This window comes from Haliotis rubra, unplaced genomic scaffold (genome assembly GCF_003918875.1).
Source record: "Haliotis rubra isolate DU_JTF1 unplaced genomic scaffold, ASM391887v1 Scf795, whole genome shotgun sequence".
In the NCBI taxonomy this organism is placed as follows: domain Eukaryota; kingdom Metazoa; phylum Mollusca; class Gastropoda; order Lepetellida; family Haliotidae; genus Haliotis; species Haliotis rubra.
The window spans coordinates 458954-474958 of NW_025767518.1; positions in this window are offsets into that span (position 1 = coordinate 458954).

The window sequence follows — 16005 nt, forward strand, 5'->3', positions numbered from 1 at the left end:
AGAGCCATTTAAAATTATTCAACATGTTAGATTAGTATGATTCGTGTCGACAGTATTTTTTCATGTAGATACTGTAGAAAACTTTCAAAATATTTATGTTTGAAACGGATTTTGTAGAAACAAAATCGAGTTCATAAACAGATAAGATCATTCCACATGCTCGTTGTTTATTTACAATAAAACACACGGTAATTCGAATTGGTCAACTATTTTCTTGCTGTTAAGATTATATATTCTCGTTGCTGTAACTATTTTCGCGCTGCTTCAACTATTCAATGTCAATGAGTGCTTCACGCTCGTCGTTCAATAACGAGTACACAGGCATTGTCAGATATCGTGCCATCTTCATCCACAACGTCTAACTTCCTGGTTTATACCAACGACCTACACAGGGATTGCGTAGAATATTTATGTATGTAAACTGTGTACATGTGATCTCACGGCCCGCCGCCCTCGGCAAACACCACAACCTCGAGTACCCGTACCTATCTTTCAGTCATAACCAGGCATTTGAGTTAACAGGGGAAATTTTCTTAAAATGAGTCCGTTAGTTTCATTACTTCCTTTTTACTAAGTTTTGATGACGTTTGCAGTTGTTGCCAAATCGTGTATTGATGCGAGTGAATCCCTTTGAGTTTATGAATGTGTTAAATTGTTGCAGGACTGATAGTACTTCTTCATACGGAAGCAGACCATGAAAGTCCGTATGATTACTTCTATAACTTTTAACTTTTTAAAGTGTACTCCACGAAAGGACGTAGTTTACCTTTTCAGAATTATAAAAGTAGTTACTGTTAAAGTAGTTACACCACCCCCACCCCCACCCCCACCACCCCGAAAATTCCTGGATCCTACCCTATTCCCTTTTATTTATGATTGTACTGAAATATACGTACACCTTTACTGTAAACAGCTGTGTCCATTCCTACAGGTTTGTACGTACACGTATCTTGTGAACACCTGATGTCATTCTCGTAATACAGCGTGTCCAATGAGTAAGGTGTTCACATGTACTCATTGTTAATATTTCATCCATTCATTATGACAACAATTCACCACACAACGTGATACAAAACAGAATATAATGAAAAGCTGTGTCCGTTCCTGTAGTAGATAGTACGTACACGTATCTTGTGAACACCCGATGTATTGGAATGTACGTACACCTATATTGTAAACAGCTGTGTCCGTTCCTGCAGTAGAGTTTACATACACGTATCTTGTGAACACACGGTGTACTGGAATGTACGTACACCTAGATTGTAAACAGCTGTGTCCGTTCCTGTAGTAGAGTGTACGTACACGTATCTTGTGAACACCCGATGTACTGGAATGTACGAACACCTATATTGTAAACAGCTGTGTCCGTTCCTGCAGTAAAGAGTACGTACACGTATCTTGTGAACACCCGGTGTACTGGAATGTACCTACACCTATATTGTAAACAGCTGTGTCCGTTCCTGCAGTAGAGTTTACATACACGTATCTTGTGAACACCCGATGTACTGGAATGTACCTACACCTATATTGTAAACAGCTGTGTCCGTACCTGCAGTAGTGTACGTACATGTATCCAATGAGTAAGGTGTTCACATGTAAAATTGTTAATATTTCATCTATGCATTATGACAACAATTCACTCAATGTGATACAAAACAGAACTTAAAGTTATGTCATACAATTATACATGTACATATTTGCACAATATATAGAGGCTGTTTAATTGTGGTGACAAACACAGTTTCTGTCATCTAGTTTAACGGTAACGGCTGATTTACGTTTTCCTTGATACTCGTCGTTTTACAAATTTAGTTTTTCGTGTTTTCCTTTTCAAATCAACTACGGCGTAAAGATTGTCAAGACACGTCTGTCGGGGACAAACAAAAACCAAACTAGCCATTATGCGTGTCACAACATGGTCCAGATCATGGACAGTGACGCGGTCAAGAGCAGAGACATCTACTCATGTGGTCAAGAGCAGAGACATCTACTCATGTGGTCAAGAGCATAGACATCTACTCATGTGGTGGAGAGCATAGACATTTACTCGTGAGGTCAAGAGCATAGACATTTACTCATGTGGTCAAGAGCATAGACATTTACTCATGTGGTCAAGAGCATAGACATCTACTCATGTCGTCAAGAGCATAAACATTTACTCTTGTGGTCAAAGCATAGACATTTACTCGTGTGGTCAAGAGCATAGAAATTTATTCATGTGGACAGGAGCATAGACAATGACTCGGGTGTTCAAGGCCATAGACATGTACTCATGTGGTGAAGAGCATAAACATCTACTCATGTGGTCAAGAGCATAGACATTTACTCGTGTGGTCAAGAGCATAGACAATGACTCGGGTTTTCAAGAACAGCGAAGGGGACTGAGGTGGCCAAGAGCATAGACAATGACTGGTGTGATCAAGAACAGCGAAAGGGACTGATGTGGTCAAGAGCATAGACATTTACTCATTTAGTCAAGAGCATAGATATCTACTCATGTGGTCAAGAGCATAGACATTTACTCATGTGGTCAAGAGCATAGACATTTACTCTTGAGGTCAAGAGCATAGACATGTACTCATGTGGTCAAGAGCATAGACATCTACTCATGTGGTCAAGAGCATAGACATCTACTCATGTGGTCAAGAGCATAGACATCTACTCATGTGGTCAAGAGCATAGACATTTACTCATGTGGTCAAGAGCATAGGCATCTAATCTTGATGTCCAGAGCATAGACATCTACTCATGTGGTCAAGAGCATAGACATCTACTAATGTGGTCAAGAGCATAGACATTTACTCTTGATGTCAAGAGCATAGACATTAACCCATGTGGTCAAGAGCATAGACATTTACTCTTGAGGTCAAGAGCATAGACATCTGCTCGTGTGGTCAAGAGCATAGACATTTACTCGTGAGGTCAAGAGCATAGATATCTACTCATGTGGTCAAGAGAATAGACATTTACTATTGAGGTCAAGAGCATAGACATCTACTCATGTGGTCAAGAGCATAGACATCTACTCATGTGGTCAAGAGCATAGACATCTACTCATGTGGTCAAGAGCATAAACATCTACTCATGTGGTCAAGAGCATAGACATTTACTCTTGAGGTCAAGAGCATAGACATTTACTCATGTGGTCAAGAGCATAGACATTTACTCATGTGGTCAAGAGCATAGGCATCTACTCTTGATGTCAAGAGCATAGTCATTTACTCATGTGGTGGAGAGCATAGACATTTACTCATGTGGTCAAGAGCATAGACATTTACTCTTGAGGTCAAGAGCATAGACATGTACTCATGTGGTCAAGAGCATAGACATCTACTCATGTGGTCAAGAGCATAGACATCTACTCATGTGGTCAAGAGCATAGACATCTACTCATGTGGTCAAGAGCATAGACATTTACTCTTGTGGTCAAAGCATAGACATTTACTCGTGTGGTCAAGAGCATAGAAATTTATTCATGTGGACAGGAGCATAGACAATGACTCGGGTGTTCAAGTCCATAGACATGTACTCATGTGGTGAAGAGCATAAACATCTACTCATGTGGTCAAGAGCATAGACATTTACTCGTGTGGTCAAGAGCATATACAATGACTCGGGTGTTCAAGAACAGCGAAGGGGACTGATGTGGCCAAGAGCATAGACAATGACTGGTGTGATCAAGAACAGCGAAAGGGACTGATGTGGTCAAGAGCATAGACATTTACTCATTTAGTCAAGAGCATAGATATCTACTCATATGGTCAAGAGCATAGACATGTACTCATGTGGTCAAGAGCATAGACATTTACTCATGTGGTCAAGAGCATAGACATTTACTCTTGTGGTCAAGAGCATAGACATCTACTCATGTGGTCAAGAGCATATACATTTACTCATCAGGTCAAGAGCATAGACATTTATTCATGTGATCAAGAGCATAGGCATCTAATCTTGATGTCCAGAGCATAGACATCTACTCATGTGGTCAAGAGCATAGACATCTACTAATGTGGTCAAGAGCATAGACATTTACTCTTGATGTCAAGAGCATAGACATTAACTCATGTGGTCAAGAGCATAGACATTTACTCTTGAGGTCAAGAGCATAGACATCTGCTCGTGTGGTCAAGAGCATAGACAATTACTCGTGAGGTCAAGAGCATAGATATCTACTCATGTGGTCAAGAGCATAGACATTTACTCATGTGATCAAGAGCATAGACATTTACTATTGAGGTTAAGAGCATAGACATGTACTCATGTGGTCAAGAGCATAGACATCTAATCATGTGGTCAAGAACATAAACATCTACTCATGTGGTCAAGAGCATAGACATTTACTCTTGAGGTCAAGAGCATAGACATTTACTCATGTGGTCAAGAGCATAGACATTTACTCATGTGGTCAAGAGCATAGGCATCTACTCTTGATTTCAAGGGCATAGACATCTACTCATGTGGTGGAGAGCATAGACATCTACTCATGTGGTCAAGAGCATAGACATGTACTCATGTGGTCAAGAGCATAGACATCTACTCATGTGGTCAAGAGTATAGCCATCTACTCATGTGGTCAAGAGCATAGACATCTACTCATGTTGTCAAGAGCATAGACATTTACTCTTGAGGTCAAGAGCATAGACATTAACTCATGTGGTCAAGAGCATAGACATCTACTCATGTTGTCAAGAGCATAGACATTAACTCATGTGGTCAAGAGCATAGACATCTACTCATGTTGTCAAGAGCATAGACATTTACTCTTGAGGTCAAGAGCATAGACATGTACTCATGTGGTCAAGAGCATAGACATCTACTCATGTGGTCAAGAGCATAGACATCTACTCATGTGGTCAAGAGCATAGACATCTACTCATGTGGTCAAGAGCATAGACATTTACTCATGTGGTCAAGAGCATAGGCATCTAATCTTGATGTCCAGAGCATAGACATCTACTCATGTGGTCAAGAGCATAGACATCTACTCATGTGGTCAAGAGCATAGGCATCTAATCTTGATGTCCAGAGCATAGACATCTACTCATGTGGTCAAGAGCATAGACATCTACTAATGTGGTCAAGAGCATAGACATTTACTCTTGATGTCAAGAGCATAGACATTAACCCATGTGGTCAAGAGCATAGACATTTACTCTTGAGGTCAAGAGCATAGACATCTGCTCGTGTGGTCAAGAGCATAGACATTTACTCGTGAGGTCAAGAGCATAGATATCTACTCATGTGGTCAAGAGAATAGACATTTACTATTGAGGTCAAGAGCATAGACATCTACTCATGTGGTCAAGAGCATAGACATCTACTCATGTGGTCAAGAGCATAGACATCTACTCATGTGGTCAAGAGCATAAACATCTACTCATGTGGTCAAGAGCATAGACATTTACTCTTGAGGTCAAGAGCATAGACATTTACTCATGTGGTCAAGAGCATAGACATTTACTCATGTGGTCAAGAGCATAGGCATCTACTCTTGATGTCAAGAGCATCAGGAGCATCATATACTCATGTGGTGGAGAGCATAGACATTTACTCATGTGGTCAAGAGCATAGACATTTACTCTTGAGGTCAAGAGCATAGACATGTACTCATGTGGTCAAGAGCATAGACATCTACTCATGTGGTCAAGAGCATAGACATCTACTCATGTGGTCAAGAGCATAGACATCTACTCATGTGGTCAAGAGCATAGACATTTACTCTTGTGGTCAAAGCATAGACATTTACTCGTGTGGTCAAGAGCATAGAAATTTATTCATGTGGACAGGAGCATAGACAATGACTCGGGTGTTCAAGTCCATAGACATGTACTCATGTGGTGAAGAGCATAAACATCTACTCATGTGGTCAAGAGCATAGACATTTACTCGTGTGGTCAAGAGCATATACAATGACTCGGGTGTTCAAGAACAGCGAAGGGGACTGATGTGGTCAAGAGCATAGACAATGACTGGTGTGATCAAGAACAGCGAAAGGGACTGATGTGGTCAAGAGCATAGACATTTACTCATTTAGTCAAGAGCATAGATATCTACTCATATGGTCAAGAGCATAGACATGTACTCATGTGGTCAAGAGCATAGACATTTACTCATGTGGTCAAGAGCATAGACATTTACTCTTGTGGTCAAGAGCATAGACATCTACTCATGTGGTCAAGAGCATATACGTTTACTCATCAGGTCAAGAGCATAGACATTTATTCATGTGATCAAGAGCATAGGCATCTAATCTTGATGTCCAGAGCATAGACATCTACTCATGTGGTCAAGAGCATAGACATCTACTAATGTGGTCAAGAGCATAGACATTTACTCTTGATGTCAAGAGCAAAGACATTAACTCATGTGGTCAAGAGCATAGACATTTACTCTTGAGGTCAAGAGCATAGACATCTGCTCGTGTGGTCAAGAGCATAGACAATTACTCGTGAGGTCAAGAGCATAGATATCTACTCATGTGGTCAAGAGCATAGACATTTACTCATGTGATCAAGAGCATAGACATTTACTATTGAGGTTAAGAGCATAGACATGTACTCATGTGGTCAAGAGCATAGACATCTAATCATGTGGTCAAGAACATAAACATCTACTCATGTGGTCAAGAGCATAGACATTTACTCTTGAGGTCAAGAGCATAGACATTTACTCATGTGGTCAAGAGCATAGACATTTACTCATGTGGTCAAGAGCATAGGCATCTACTCTTGATTTCAAGGGCATAGACATCTACTCATGTGGTGGAGAGCATAGACATCTACTAATGTGGTCAAGAGCATAGACATGTACTCATGTGGTCAAGAGCATAGACATCTACTCATGTGGTCAAGAGTATAGCCATCTACTCATGTGGTCAAGAGCATAGACATCTACTCATGTTGTCAAGAGCATAGACATTTACTCTTGAGGTCAAGAGCATAGACATTAACTCATGTGGTCAAGAGCATAGACATCTACTCATGTTGTCAAGAGCATAGACATTAACTCATGTGGTCAAAGCATAGACATTTACTCATGTGGTCAAGAGCATATACATCTACTCTTGATGTCAAGAGCATAGACATCTGCTCATGTGGTCAAGAGCATAGACATTTACTCATGTGGTCAAAAGCATAGACATTTACTCTTGAGGTCAAGAGCATAGACATTTACTCATGTGGTCAAGAGCATAGGCATCTACACTTGATGTCAAGAGCATAGACATCTGCTCGTGTGGTCAAGAGCATAGGCATTTACCCTTGAGGTCAAGAGCATAGACATCTACTCATGTGGTCAAGAGCATAGACATTTACTCCTGTCGTTAAGAGCATAGACATCTACTCATGTGGTGGAGAGCATAGACATCTACTCATGTGGTCAAGAGCATAGACATCTACTCATGTGGTGAAGAGCATAAACATATACCCTTGTGGTCAAGAGCATAGACATGTACTCATGTCGTCAAGAGCATAGACATTTACTCTTGTGGTCAAAGGATAGACATTTACTCGTGTGGTCAAGAGCATAGAAATTTATTCATGTAGTCAGGAGCATAGACAATGACTCGGGTGTTCAAGGCCATAGACATGTACTCATGTGGTGAAGAGCATAAACATCTACTCATGTGGTCAAGAGCATATACATTTACTCGTGTGGTCAAGAGCATAGACATTTACTCTTGTGGTCAAAGCATAGACCTCTACTCATGGGGTCAAAGCATAGACATTTACTCGTGTGGTCAAGAGCATAGACAATGACTCGGGTGTTCAAGAACAGCGAAGGGGACTGATATGGTCAAGAGCATTGACAATGACCAGGGTGTTCAAGAACAAGGAAAGGGACTGGAGTGGTCAAGAGTATAGATAATGACTCGGGTGGTCAAGTCCATGGACATTGACAGTCGGGTGTCTGTTGTGGAGAACATGGTGATGTCTCGTGTTCTCGAGAACGTGTTTATTGTTCGAGAATGATAACATCACAAACAGCAAATGTGTTTATGGAGCGATTATACGAATTTCAAAGAAACGTTAGGTAAATATCTGCCTTTTAATCGCATTGTCAAAGGCATAAAATGTTTTTTTAAAACTATAATTCATGAAGTCTTCATACTGTGTGACAGGAACGGGTGTGAGCGAACACATACCATCCATACTTAAACCAGTGTTATGTCGTTCGTACCTGTGATGGTTACTTTTCCCAGGATTTTCCAACAAGATTGTCTGAACCCCGCGGCCATTCTAGATCTTCCGGATACACGGGATCTCAACAATAAGCACGTGTTTACAGTAGACCTTATCGGAGGCACGTTTTTTTAAACATTAAATGATATCGCAATAACTTAGACGAAATGTTTGTCTCATGCCTAATTGAGTATTATAGACTTTCATACATCATACATTGAAACACGAAAGCAGTGCCGATCAGTTGGGGGTTATTTCAGCTTACTATTGAAATCTAAATATACTGAACAGCAAAAGAAACGCAACTCTGTTTTTTGTCAAGTTTTTAACTAGAAGGTGAGGTGAGGTGAATTGGGTTTAACGTCGTGCTTGAGAATATTTCGCTCATATGACGACGTGCATGCGTGTGTATGTGTATGTGCGGCTGCCTGTACTAGCCCAGACTTAAGCTGGTTTTATAGTGCTTGCCCACTTAGATACCATGCCGCAGTGAAGCATAAATACCCAAGTCAGACACATTATACTGACTCCAAGCCGACCAGTCTTTGTTGTACCCATAAATGCCGAGCGCCAGGCAGGGACCAACAAGTACCGTATTTTAACGTATTTTGGTATGGCGCGGTCGGGGATCGAACCCGCGACCTTCCGCTCTCCGGGCGGACGCTCTAACCACTACACCACGGAGGCGGTCTTTAGACAAAAGACATAAACATGAACGCTTACTTGTATGATATTTAATTTTTACGAAACTTGCGTTTCTTTTGCTGTTCAGTGTATTTCGTTCTCGTGTGTATCTGATCCTGTTCATTGGATTCCTGTCAGACATTGTAGACGTAACATTATCGTCCCGGTTATAATGTGTGCCCGCCAAAGTATGATGTTCGTAAAAGGTATGGTGGTAAAGTCCAGTGACTTGGTGGTGGGAAGGGAAAATGCATATTATTATTTATTGGTTTCGAAACGTAACGTCCAAACCAATGGATATGGTGACCGTATCAAGTACATCACCTTCGGAGAACCTTTCCTCGTTTGTTTGATTTGTAACGGCCATTGACCCGGTATATTTGCTTCCCAGAATCCATATCGATAGCTTCATGGACCTTCAAATACCCAAACAATGAAACCATAACGACAATCACAAAGGGACAGATTAGTTTGATCTCACCTAACGCTTTCTGCCAAAGTGTGAAAAATGAGCACCTTATTCTTTCGATATACAGCATAACTACCATCAAACCGTAGGCCTTTATCAAGATGAGCAAAGAACGATCAAACAAGGTTAGCTGGCGGAGTGAGCGAGTTTAGTTTTGTGCCGCTTTTATCATTATTCCAGCAATATCACGACGGGGGACAAAAGAAATGGGCTTCACACAAAGTATCCATGTGGGGAATCGAATCCGGGTTTTCGGGTGACCACTAGGCTACTACACGTCCCATGGCTTAAGGAAGACACTGACATAACGTCATGACTGTTTGTACTGACTGACTGAGTCTGGTTTTACGCCGCTTTTAGCAATATTCCAGCAACATCACGGCGGGGACACCAGAAATCGGCTTCACACATTGTACCCATGGTGGGATTCGAACCCGGGTCTTCGGCGTGACGAGCCAACGCTTTAACCACTAGGCTACCCCACCGCCCCGACTGTTTGTAGGATCTGTAGGCACTTGTTCTTTCTTTCATTTCATTCACGCAACTTGACACAGTCTTTCCGTCTTCTGCTGACCAGTGTCAGACCGGAAATACCTGCATCACCACCTCCATCACCTGCAACGGCCTCAGCTCCATCCCATCCCTGCCTCCCATGACGTCACAGTCCCAACTAGGAGAACTTATGAACTTATTACACCTTCAAAAGGTTGTAGAAGGTTCTATGACAAATTGATTAAAACATGTGAGCTACCTGAGGTGTGTAAGAAGTGGGAAAGTATGACTCAGATTACATTGCCTTGGAGTATTGTTTTTACAAACTATAGAAAGTGTACTCGGGATGTTAAATTATTGGATTTTCAATTTAGATTCATCCACAAGATTATATATACTAAAAAAGAATTGTTGAAGATGAAATTGATTGACAAAAATATTTGTACATTTTGCAAATCAGAACCAGAAGATATTATCCATGTTTTCGTATCGTGTGAACATGTACAGATGTTCTGGAGTGAACTAAGGATTTTTATTAACAACACCTTTAGCATTGACATTGAACTCTCAGATTTCAAAATCCTATTGGGACTTAACACTGGCTATGATTTTATTAACAACATTATTCTCGCTGGGAAACGATTCATATATATCTCAAGTATAAACAACAGACGGCTGCAAATGTCAGGATTTCTGAAAATAATACAGAATATTGTATTTGTCGAAAAATACATAGCTAAGAAAAACTACAGGCTTAACAAATTTCACAAAAAATGGCCTCATAGCTTTGTTTCGAACTTTGAAAATCTGCAAGTCTCTGGGCCAATAAATAACCAGCTCCAACATGCCTACGACCCATGAGTTGACTGTTAGAGGTTTGCACGCTGTCTTTTTATACTCATCCTTTTACACTTTGAAATTAATCACGCTTCTGTCAGCGATAACCAGGTTTTAACATCATATAAATATCCTATAATAATAAGAAGAACAATGACAAGAATATTAATTACTCAACAAGCAGGTAACCCATGAGCTTGTCGCTGCAGTCATGTACTCCCCGACTTATGTACCTATACTTTCACACTCTGAAAACTTGTAATTTGTTGTTGCCAAGGTATAACCAGCTCCAAGTGCCTTATCCATGGAGTTTGCTACTGGAGTAGTGTACTCCCTGATTTTGTATACCTATATTATCACACTTTGAAAATTTGAACTATTTGTTGCTGATGTATAACCAGCTCTTACATGCCTGTAACCCAGAGAGTCTGTTGCTGGAGGGATGCACTCCCTGACTTTGTGTACCTATGTTTTCATACTTCGAAATTAGTAACTTTGTTGCTGATATATAACTAGTTAGAACATGCCTGTAACCCATGGATTCTGTTGTTTGAGTGGTTCACTCCCTGACTTTATGTACCGATGTTTTCATACTTCGAAATAAGTAATTTTATTGTCGATGTATAACTAGCTGGAACATGCCTGTAACCCATGAAGTTTGCTGCTGGAGTTGTGCTTTCCCTGACTTTGTATACTTGTAACTATACTCTCTCACTTTGAAAATTTGTAACTTTCTGTCACCAATATGTAACCAGTCCCAACATGGAGTTGTGTACTCCCCGTCTCTGTATACCTATCTGAAATGAATAAAAATATTATAAAAAAAACCAAAAACTAGGAGAACGAGTGTGACTCACCCGCAAGATGGCGATCACATTAGCGTCATCAACACCGCACCAGCAGGACTACAGTGATGATACGACTGCATGCTGTTGGCATCCGGGCCTTTCCGTCATTACGGGGCAAGTCATGAACCCGGCAGCATCGACTAAATCGTCCACGTTTGGTGAGGAAAGTGAGGCGGTTGCAACGTTGCATTTGAGTAACTATGATATATATGTGGTGTCTTGACAACACGTACACAATGTTTGTGACTTGTAAGTCAAAATCAAAAAGTTTTTCAAAATATTTTATTTTTTAATAAAGATTCCAGGGCCTAGATTTTCGAAGCTCTCTTAGCGCTAAGATAGTCGTAAGTTAATGTTAATGTGTGACACTTACGGCTATCTAAACGCTAAGAGAGCTTCGAAAATCTAGGCCCTTGAGTATACTAACTTTTATACGTCAGTATATTTCCTTACCCAGTATCTGTACCGATAGCATCATGGAAATACCCAAACAATTTAACCATAAAGACAATCACAACGGGACAGATTGGCTTGATATCACCCAACGCTTTCTGCCAAAGTGTGAAAAATGAGCACCTTATTCTTTCGATATACAACATAACTACCATCAAACCGTAGGCCTTTATCAAGATCTAATACAAGATCGGGTGCCATCCCGAGTGAACAAATACAACATTCCAGGTACGTTTTTTATTTTGTGTCCATCACAAAGAAATCTTAATTCCCTTTTGAACTGCCAAGCAAAAGGCAGTACTCACATTAGAGGTACGTTTATTTTGTCCTATGGTATTTTAAGATGTGAAAGGTACTACCGGTTTAACAAAAAAGGTAGGATACACCTTTTTCCTCGGATTGGTTGAAGAGCGAATTAGCCAAATGTTTGAAGAGCGAGAGCACTTTCGTGATTGGTTTGTAAATAGGCAGACTTTGATTACGTGGTCTTTCAAGTGTGCCATCATTAGCTGAGGTTAAACCGCTTGATTGTGTTGTAAAGAGACGGGCATTGTTTACATCCACTTCCACGGCTGCAGACATTTAACAAAAATACGTGTCACGTGTCTTCCGGGTTCAAAGTTCACAGGCATGCGCACATAGTTTTACGAATGTTTATATTCCACTCCAACTGTCCAAGTGTCATATTGTCTTTTTCAAGCATAGAGGAATTAATTTTACCGAGAGAATACTCGTGTTCCCGCTGTGAAAAGATATGCACAGCTTCCGGAAGTTTCTGTTCGGAACCTTTTCTAACTCTCTGGGTCACAACGCATTACTATTCTGGATGTTCTAGAAGCTTCCAGATATGCCTTTACTCCCGGTCCGAATATTTATACCAGCTCACAGCTTCCCCCCTTTTACTAGTGCTGGTATTGGCATACAACCTGAGATACGATGCATCACGATACACAAATTTTAGTCATGACGGTATATTTCCAAAGTATTGTGCACTACAGCTGCGATACGATACGAATCCCGAATACGGGTGGCGATACGATACGTATCACGATACTAAAATCTTTAATTCTAACACCAACTATAAACACCTTAAGATCAAAACAAAACCATTTTAAAGTATTTCGTCAAATTTTGCCAGCGTTTTTCAATGTTGACTCCGCATTTGGGTTTGCAGGGAATAGTCCTTTTGCCAGAGGTTTATGCTCGTGGGTTCGAATCCCATTTTCCCCTGATCATGTTTATATGTCTGTCAAACCAATACCTTTCCTGCTGGGTTTCACTAAATTAGGCTGTTTTTAACGCCGCATTTAGCAATATGCCAGGTAACCCGGCCTGCAAACCAGTGACCAACAGCATGAGCATCGACCTACGCTACTGGGATACGATCACATGTGAGTGAGTGAGTGAGTTCTGTTTTACGCTCAGCAATATTCCAGCTATATGGCGGCGGTCTGTAAATAATCGAGTCTGGACCAGACAATCCAGTGATCAACAGCATAAGCATCGATCTACGCAATAGGGAACCGATGACATGTGTCAACCAAGTCAGCGAGCCTGACCACCCAATCCCGTTAGTCGCCTCTTACGACAAGCATAGTCGCCTTTTGTGGGAAGCATGGGTTGCTGAAGACCTATTCTACCCGGATCTTCACGGGTCGGCAATATTCAAAGTTAAACATCGATGTATCGTGGACCATTCCAAATATCGTATCGGGATATACGACAATGTAAAACTTTGTATCGATTCACTGTATCGGCGGGCGATGGATCGATGCATCAATGCGTATCGATGAATCGTCACACAATTACTATAGACTGCCGACAGATACAGTGTAATGCAATTTTACGATTTACGTTCTACAATGAATACCACTCACACTTGGGGAGTCAAACCTAAGGCCCTCGGAGTGACGAGAGAACGCTATATCCATAAGGTCACCGCACCAATCTTTAGTCTGCAAACAGCTCACACTAGGCTCACAACAAGTGTAAATACGTTCAAGGAGGCAAACATTATTAATTTTTCTGACATAATATCACATTTAAAAGTTACGTTTAAATTTTGAAACTCTATCCATGCTTGCTAATATTTGTAACCTGGTTTGCAATCGTTTGTTTACATATTTAATAATTTAACAAATACTCAGTTCAACGTTTTAATTTTAATTTTGCCAAACAGTCCACATGACAAGTATTTAGCAATAAGAGGTTTTATTGAGCAAGTATGCTTTATCTGTTGCCTGAGCGGATTTTAGGATGAGTGCTTGGAATCCTGTTTGAAAAAAGACAAAGGTTCGGGGAGGTTATAAATTCTTGTGTCAATATTCCATTGGAAGGAATGCGATAAGTGTTTATCAACACACCTTTAGGATGGTCATTGCTGTGTTCGGATTCGTCAATAATGACCTTTCTTCCGGGTACATCTATGTAAAAAATGTGCAAACGGTTTCACTTCTTGCTAAGTTGAACAGTATTTTCCTGTGCTGTACAAGTTAGTATTATACATTGGACATACACCCGTGTGTGTATCAGAAGCAAGCGTTGCTTTGATCATTCATGTTTGATAGTACACTTAAAAAAGAGATATACTTCAACATTCACGCACCCTCTGTTTAATCAAATATTCGTCAGATGCCTTCGAGCTAATATCAGTTGAATGATATCTATGCTGCCCCATCTGTTTGCTATTCAGGGACATATTCAACGACACCATTGGAACTCACTATTTGTCTTCCGGGTCAGTACTTTGTCTCGCATGCGCATTGTCGTATTGTTCTCCTCGTCGAGGATTCTCCAAGAACTTAACGTGAACAAAGCTCCTATTGTTAAGCTTATTCAAACCTTTACTGCACTGCGACCTTTCAGTTTAGGTGCAGAAACATTTAGATGTCTTCTTGGAAAACAGACACACGGCATTTAGTATTCCTTCATCCGGTTTCAACCCTCCACATTTTTTTTTTCGAAATAGCTTTTGAGTCGAGATTTTGACATTTTGAGCTTTAGTGCATCATTTGAGAGAATGGTCTTCGTCCGGTTTCATCCACAGATTTTAACCCAAATGCAACAGGTTGAATGCTGAATCAGCAAACTGTCTCACGGACACTGTTCCTTGTCTGAGCTGGTGACGGATGTCATCCAGTCGTCGCTCTAGGTCCCTGTATTTAATGGACGGACGCTTCTGGCCAGCAGCGTACTGGACCAGCTTGGTTTCCGTGTTGGTCTGTTCTCGTGACAGGATCGGCACGATCTGGAAGATGTTTGGGTGAGCCTTGCTGACGTGAATGCCATCCTTCCAGGTGATTGTTGGTTCTCTGAGTTGTGGTGGTTCCATTGCGTTCCGCTGCGATATGTTGACCTAGTGCAACGAGTTCACCTTATCAAAACATCTAGAGTAGATTATCCGCAACCCTAATTACGCCTAATCAGAACCTAACCTTCAAAGGAAACCGCAGGTCGGCGTCCTGAGACACCCTTCATCCAAAGCACATTAAATGTGCTCAGAAAAATTATTCAGCTTATCATCACTGTCATGAAACACTTCTCTAGTTCTTGGTGTCTATAGGCAGATCGATGGCTCAGCGGTGGGTGTTGTTGCTTCACTAGTCTTGGGTTCGAATCCTAGGTGTGTGTGTGTGTGTGTGTGTGTGTGTGTGTGTGTGTGTGTGTGTGTGTGTGTGTGTGTGTGTGTGTGTGTGTGTGTGTGTGTGTGTGTGTGTGTGTGTGTGTGTGTGTGTGTGTGTGTGTGTGTGTGTGTGTGAAAAGTAGCCCAGTGCTTAAAGCGTTCGGCCGTCACACCGAAGTCCCCGGTTCGATTCTCCGCATGGGTACAATGTGTGAAGACCACTTCTGGTGTCCCCCGCCATGATATCGCTGAAATTATGCTAAAGCGGCTTAAAACTAAACTCACTCACCCACTCATTCGCTTAATATAAATAGATCATGAGTGCAATAGGTCTTAGACTTATGTCACTATATTTAGTGAAAATACCCGTGAAGATCCAGGTTAGAATTCATCTTTAGCAACCCATGCTTGTCGTAAGAG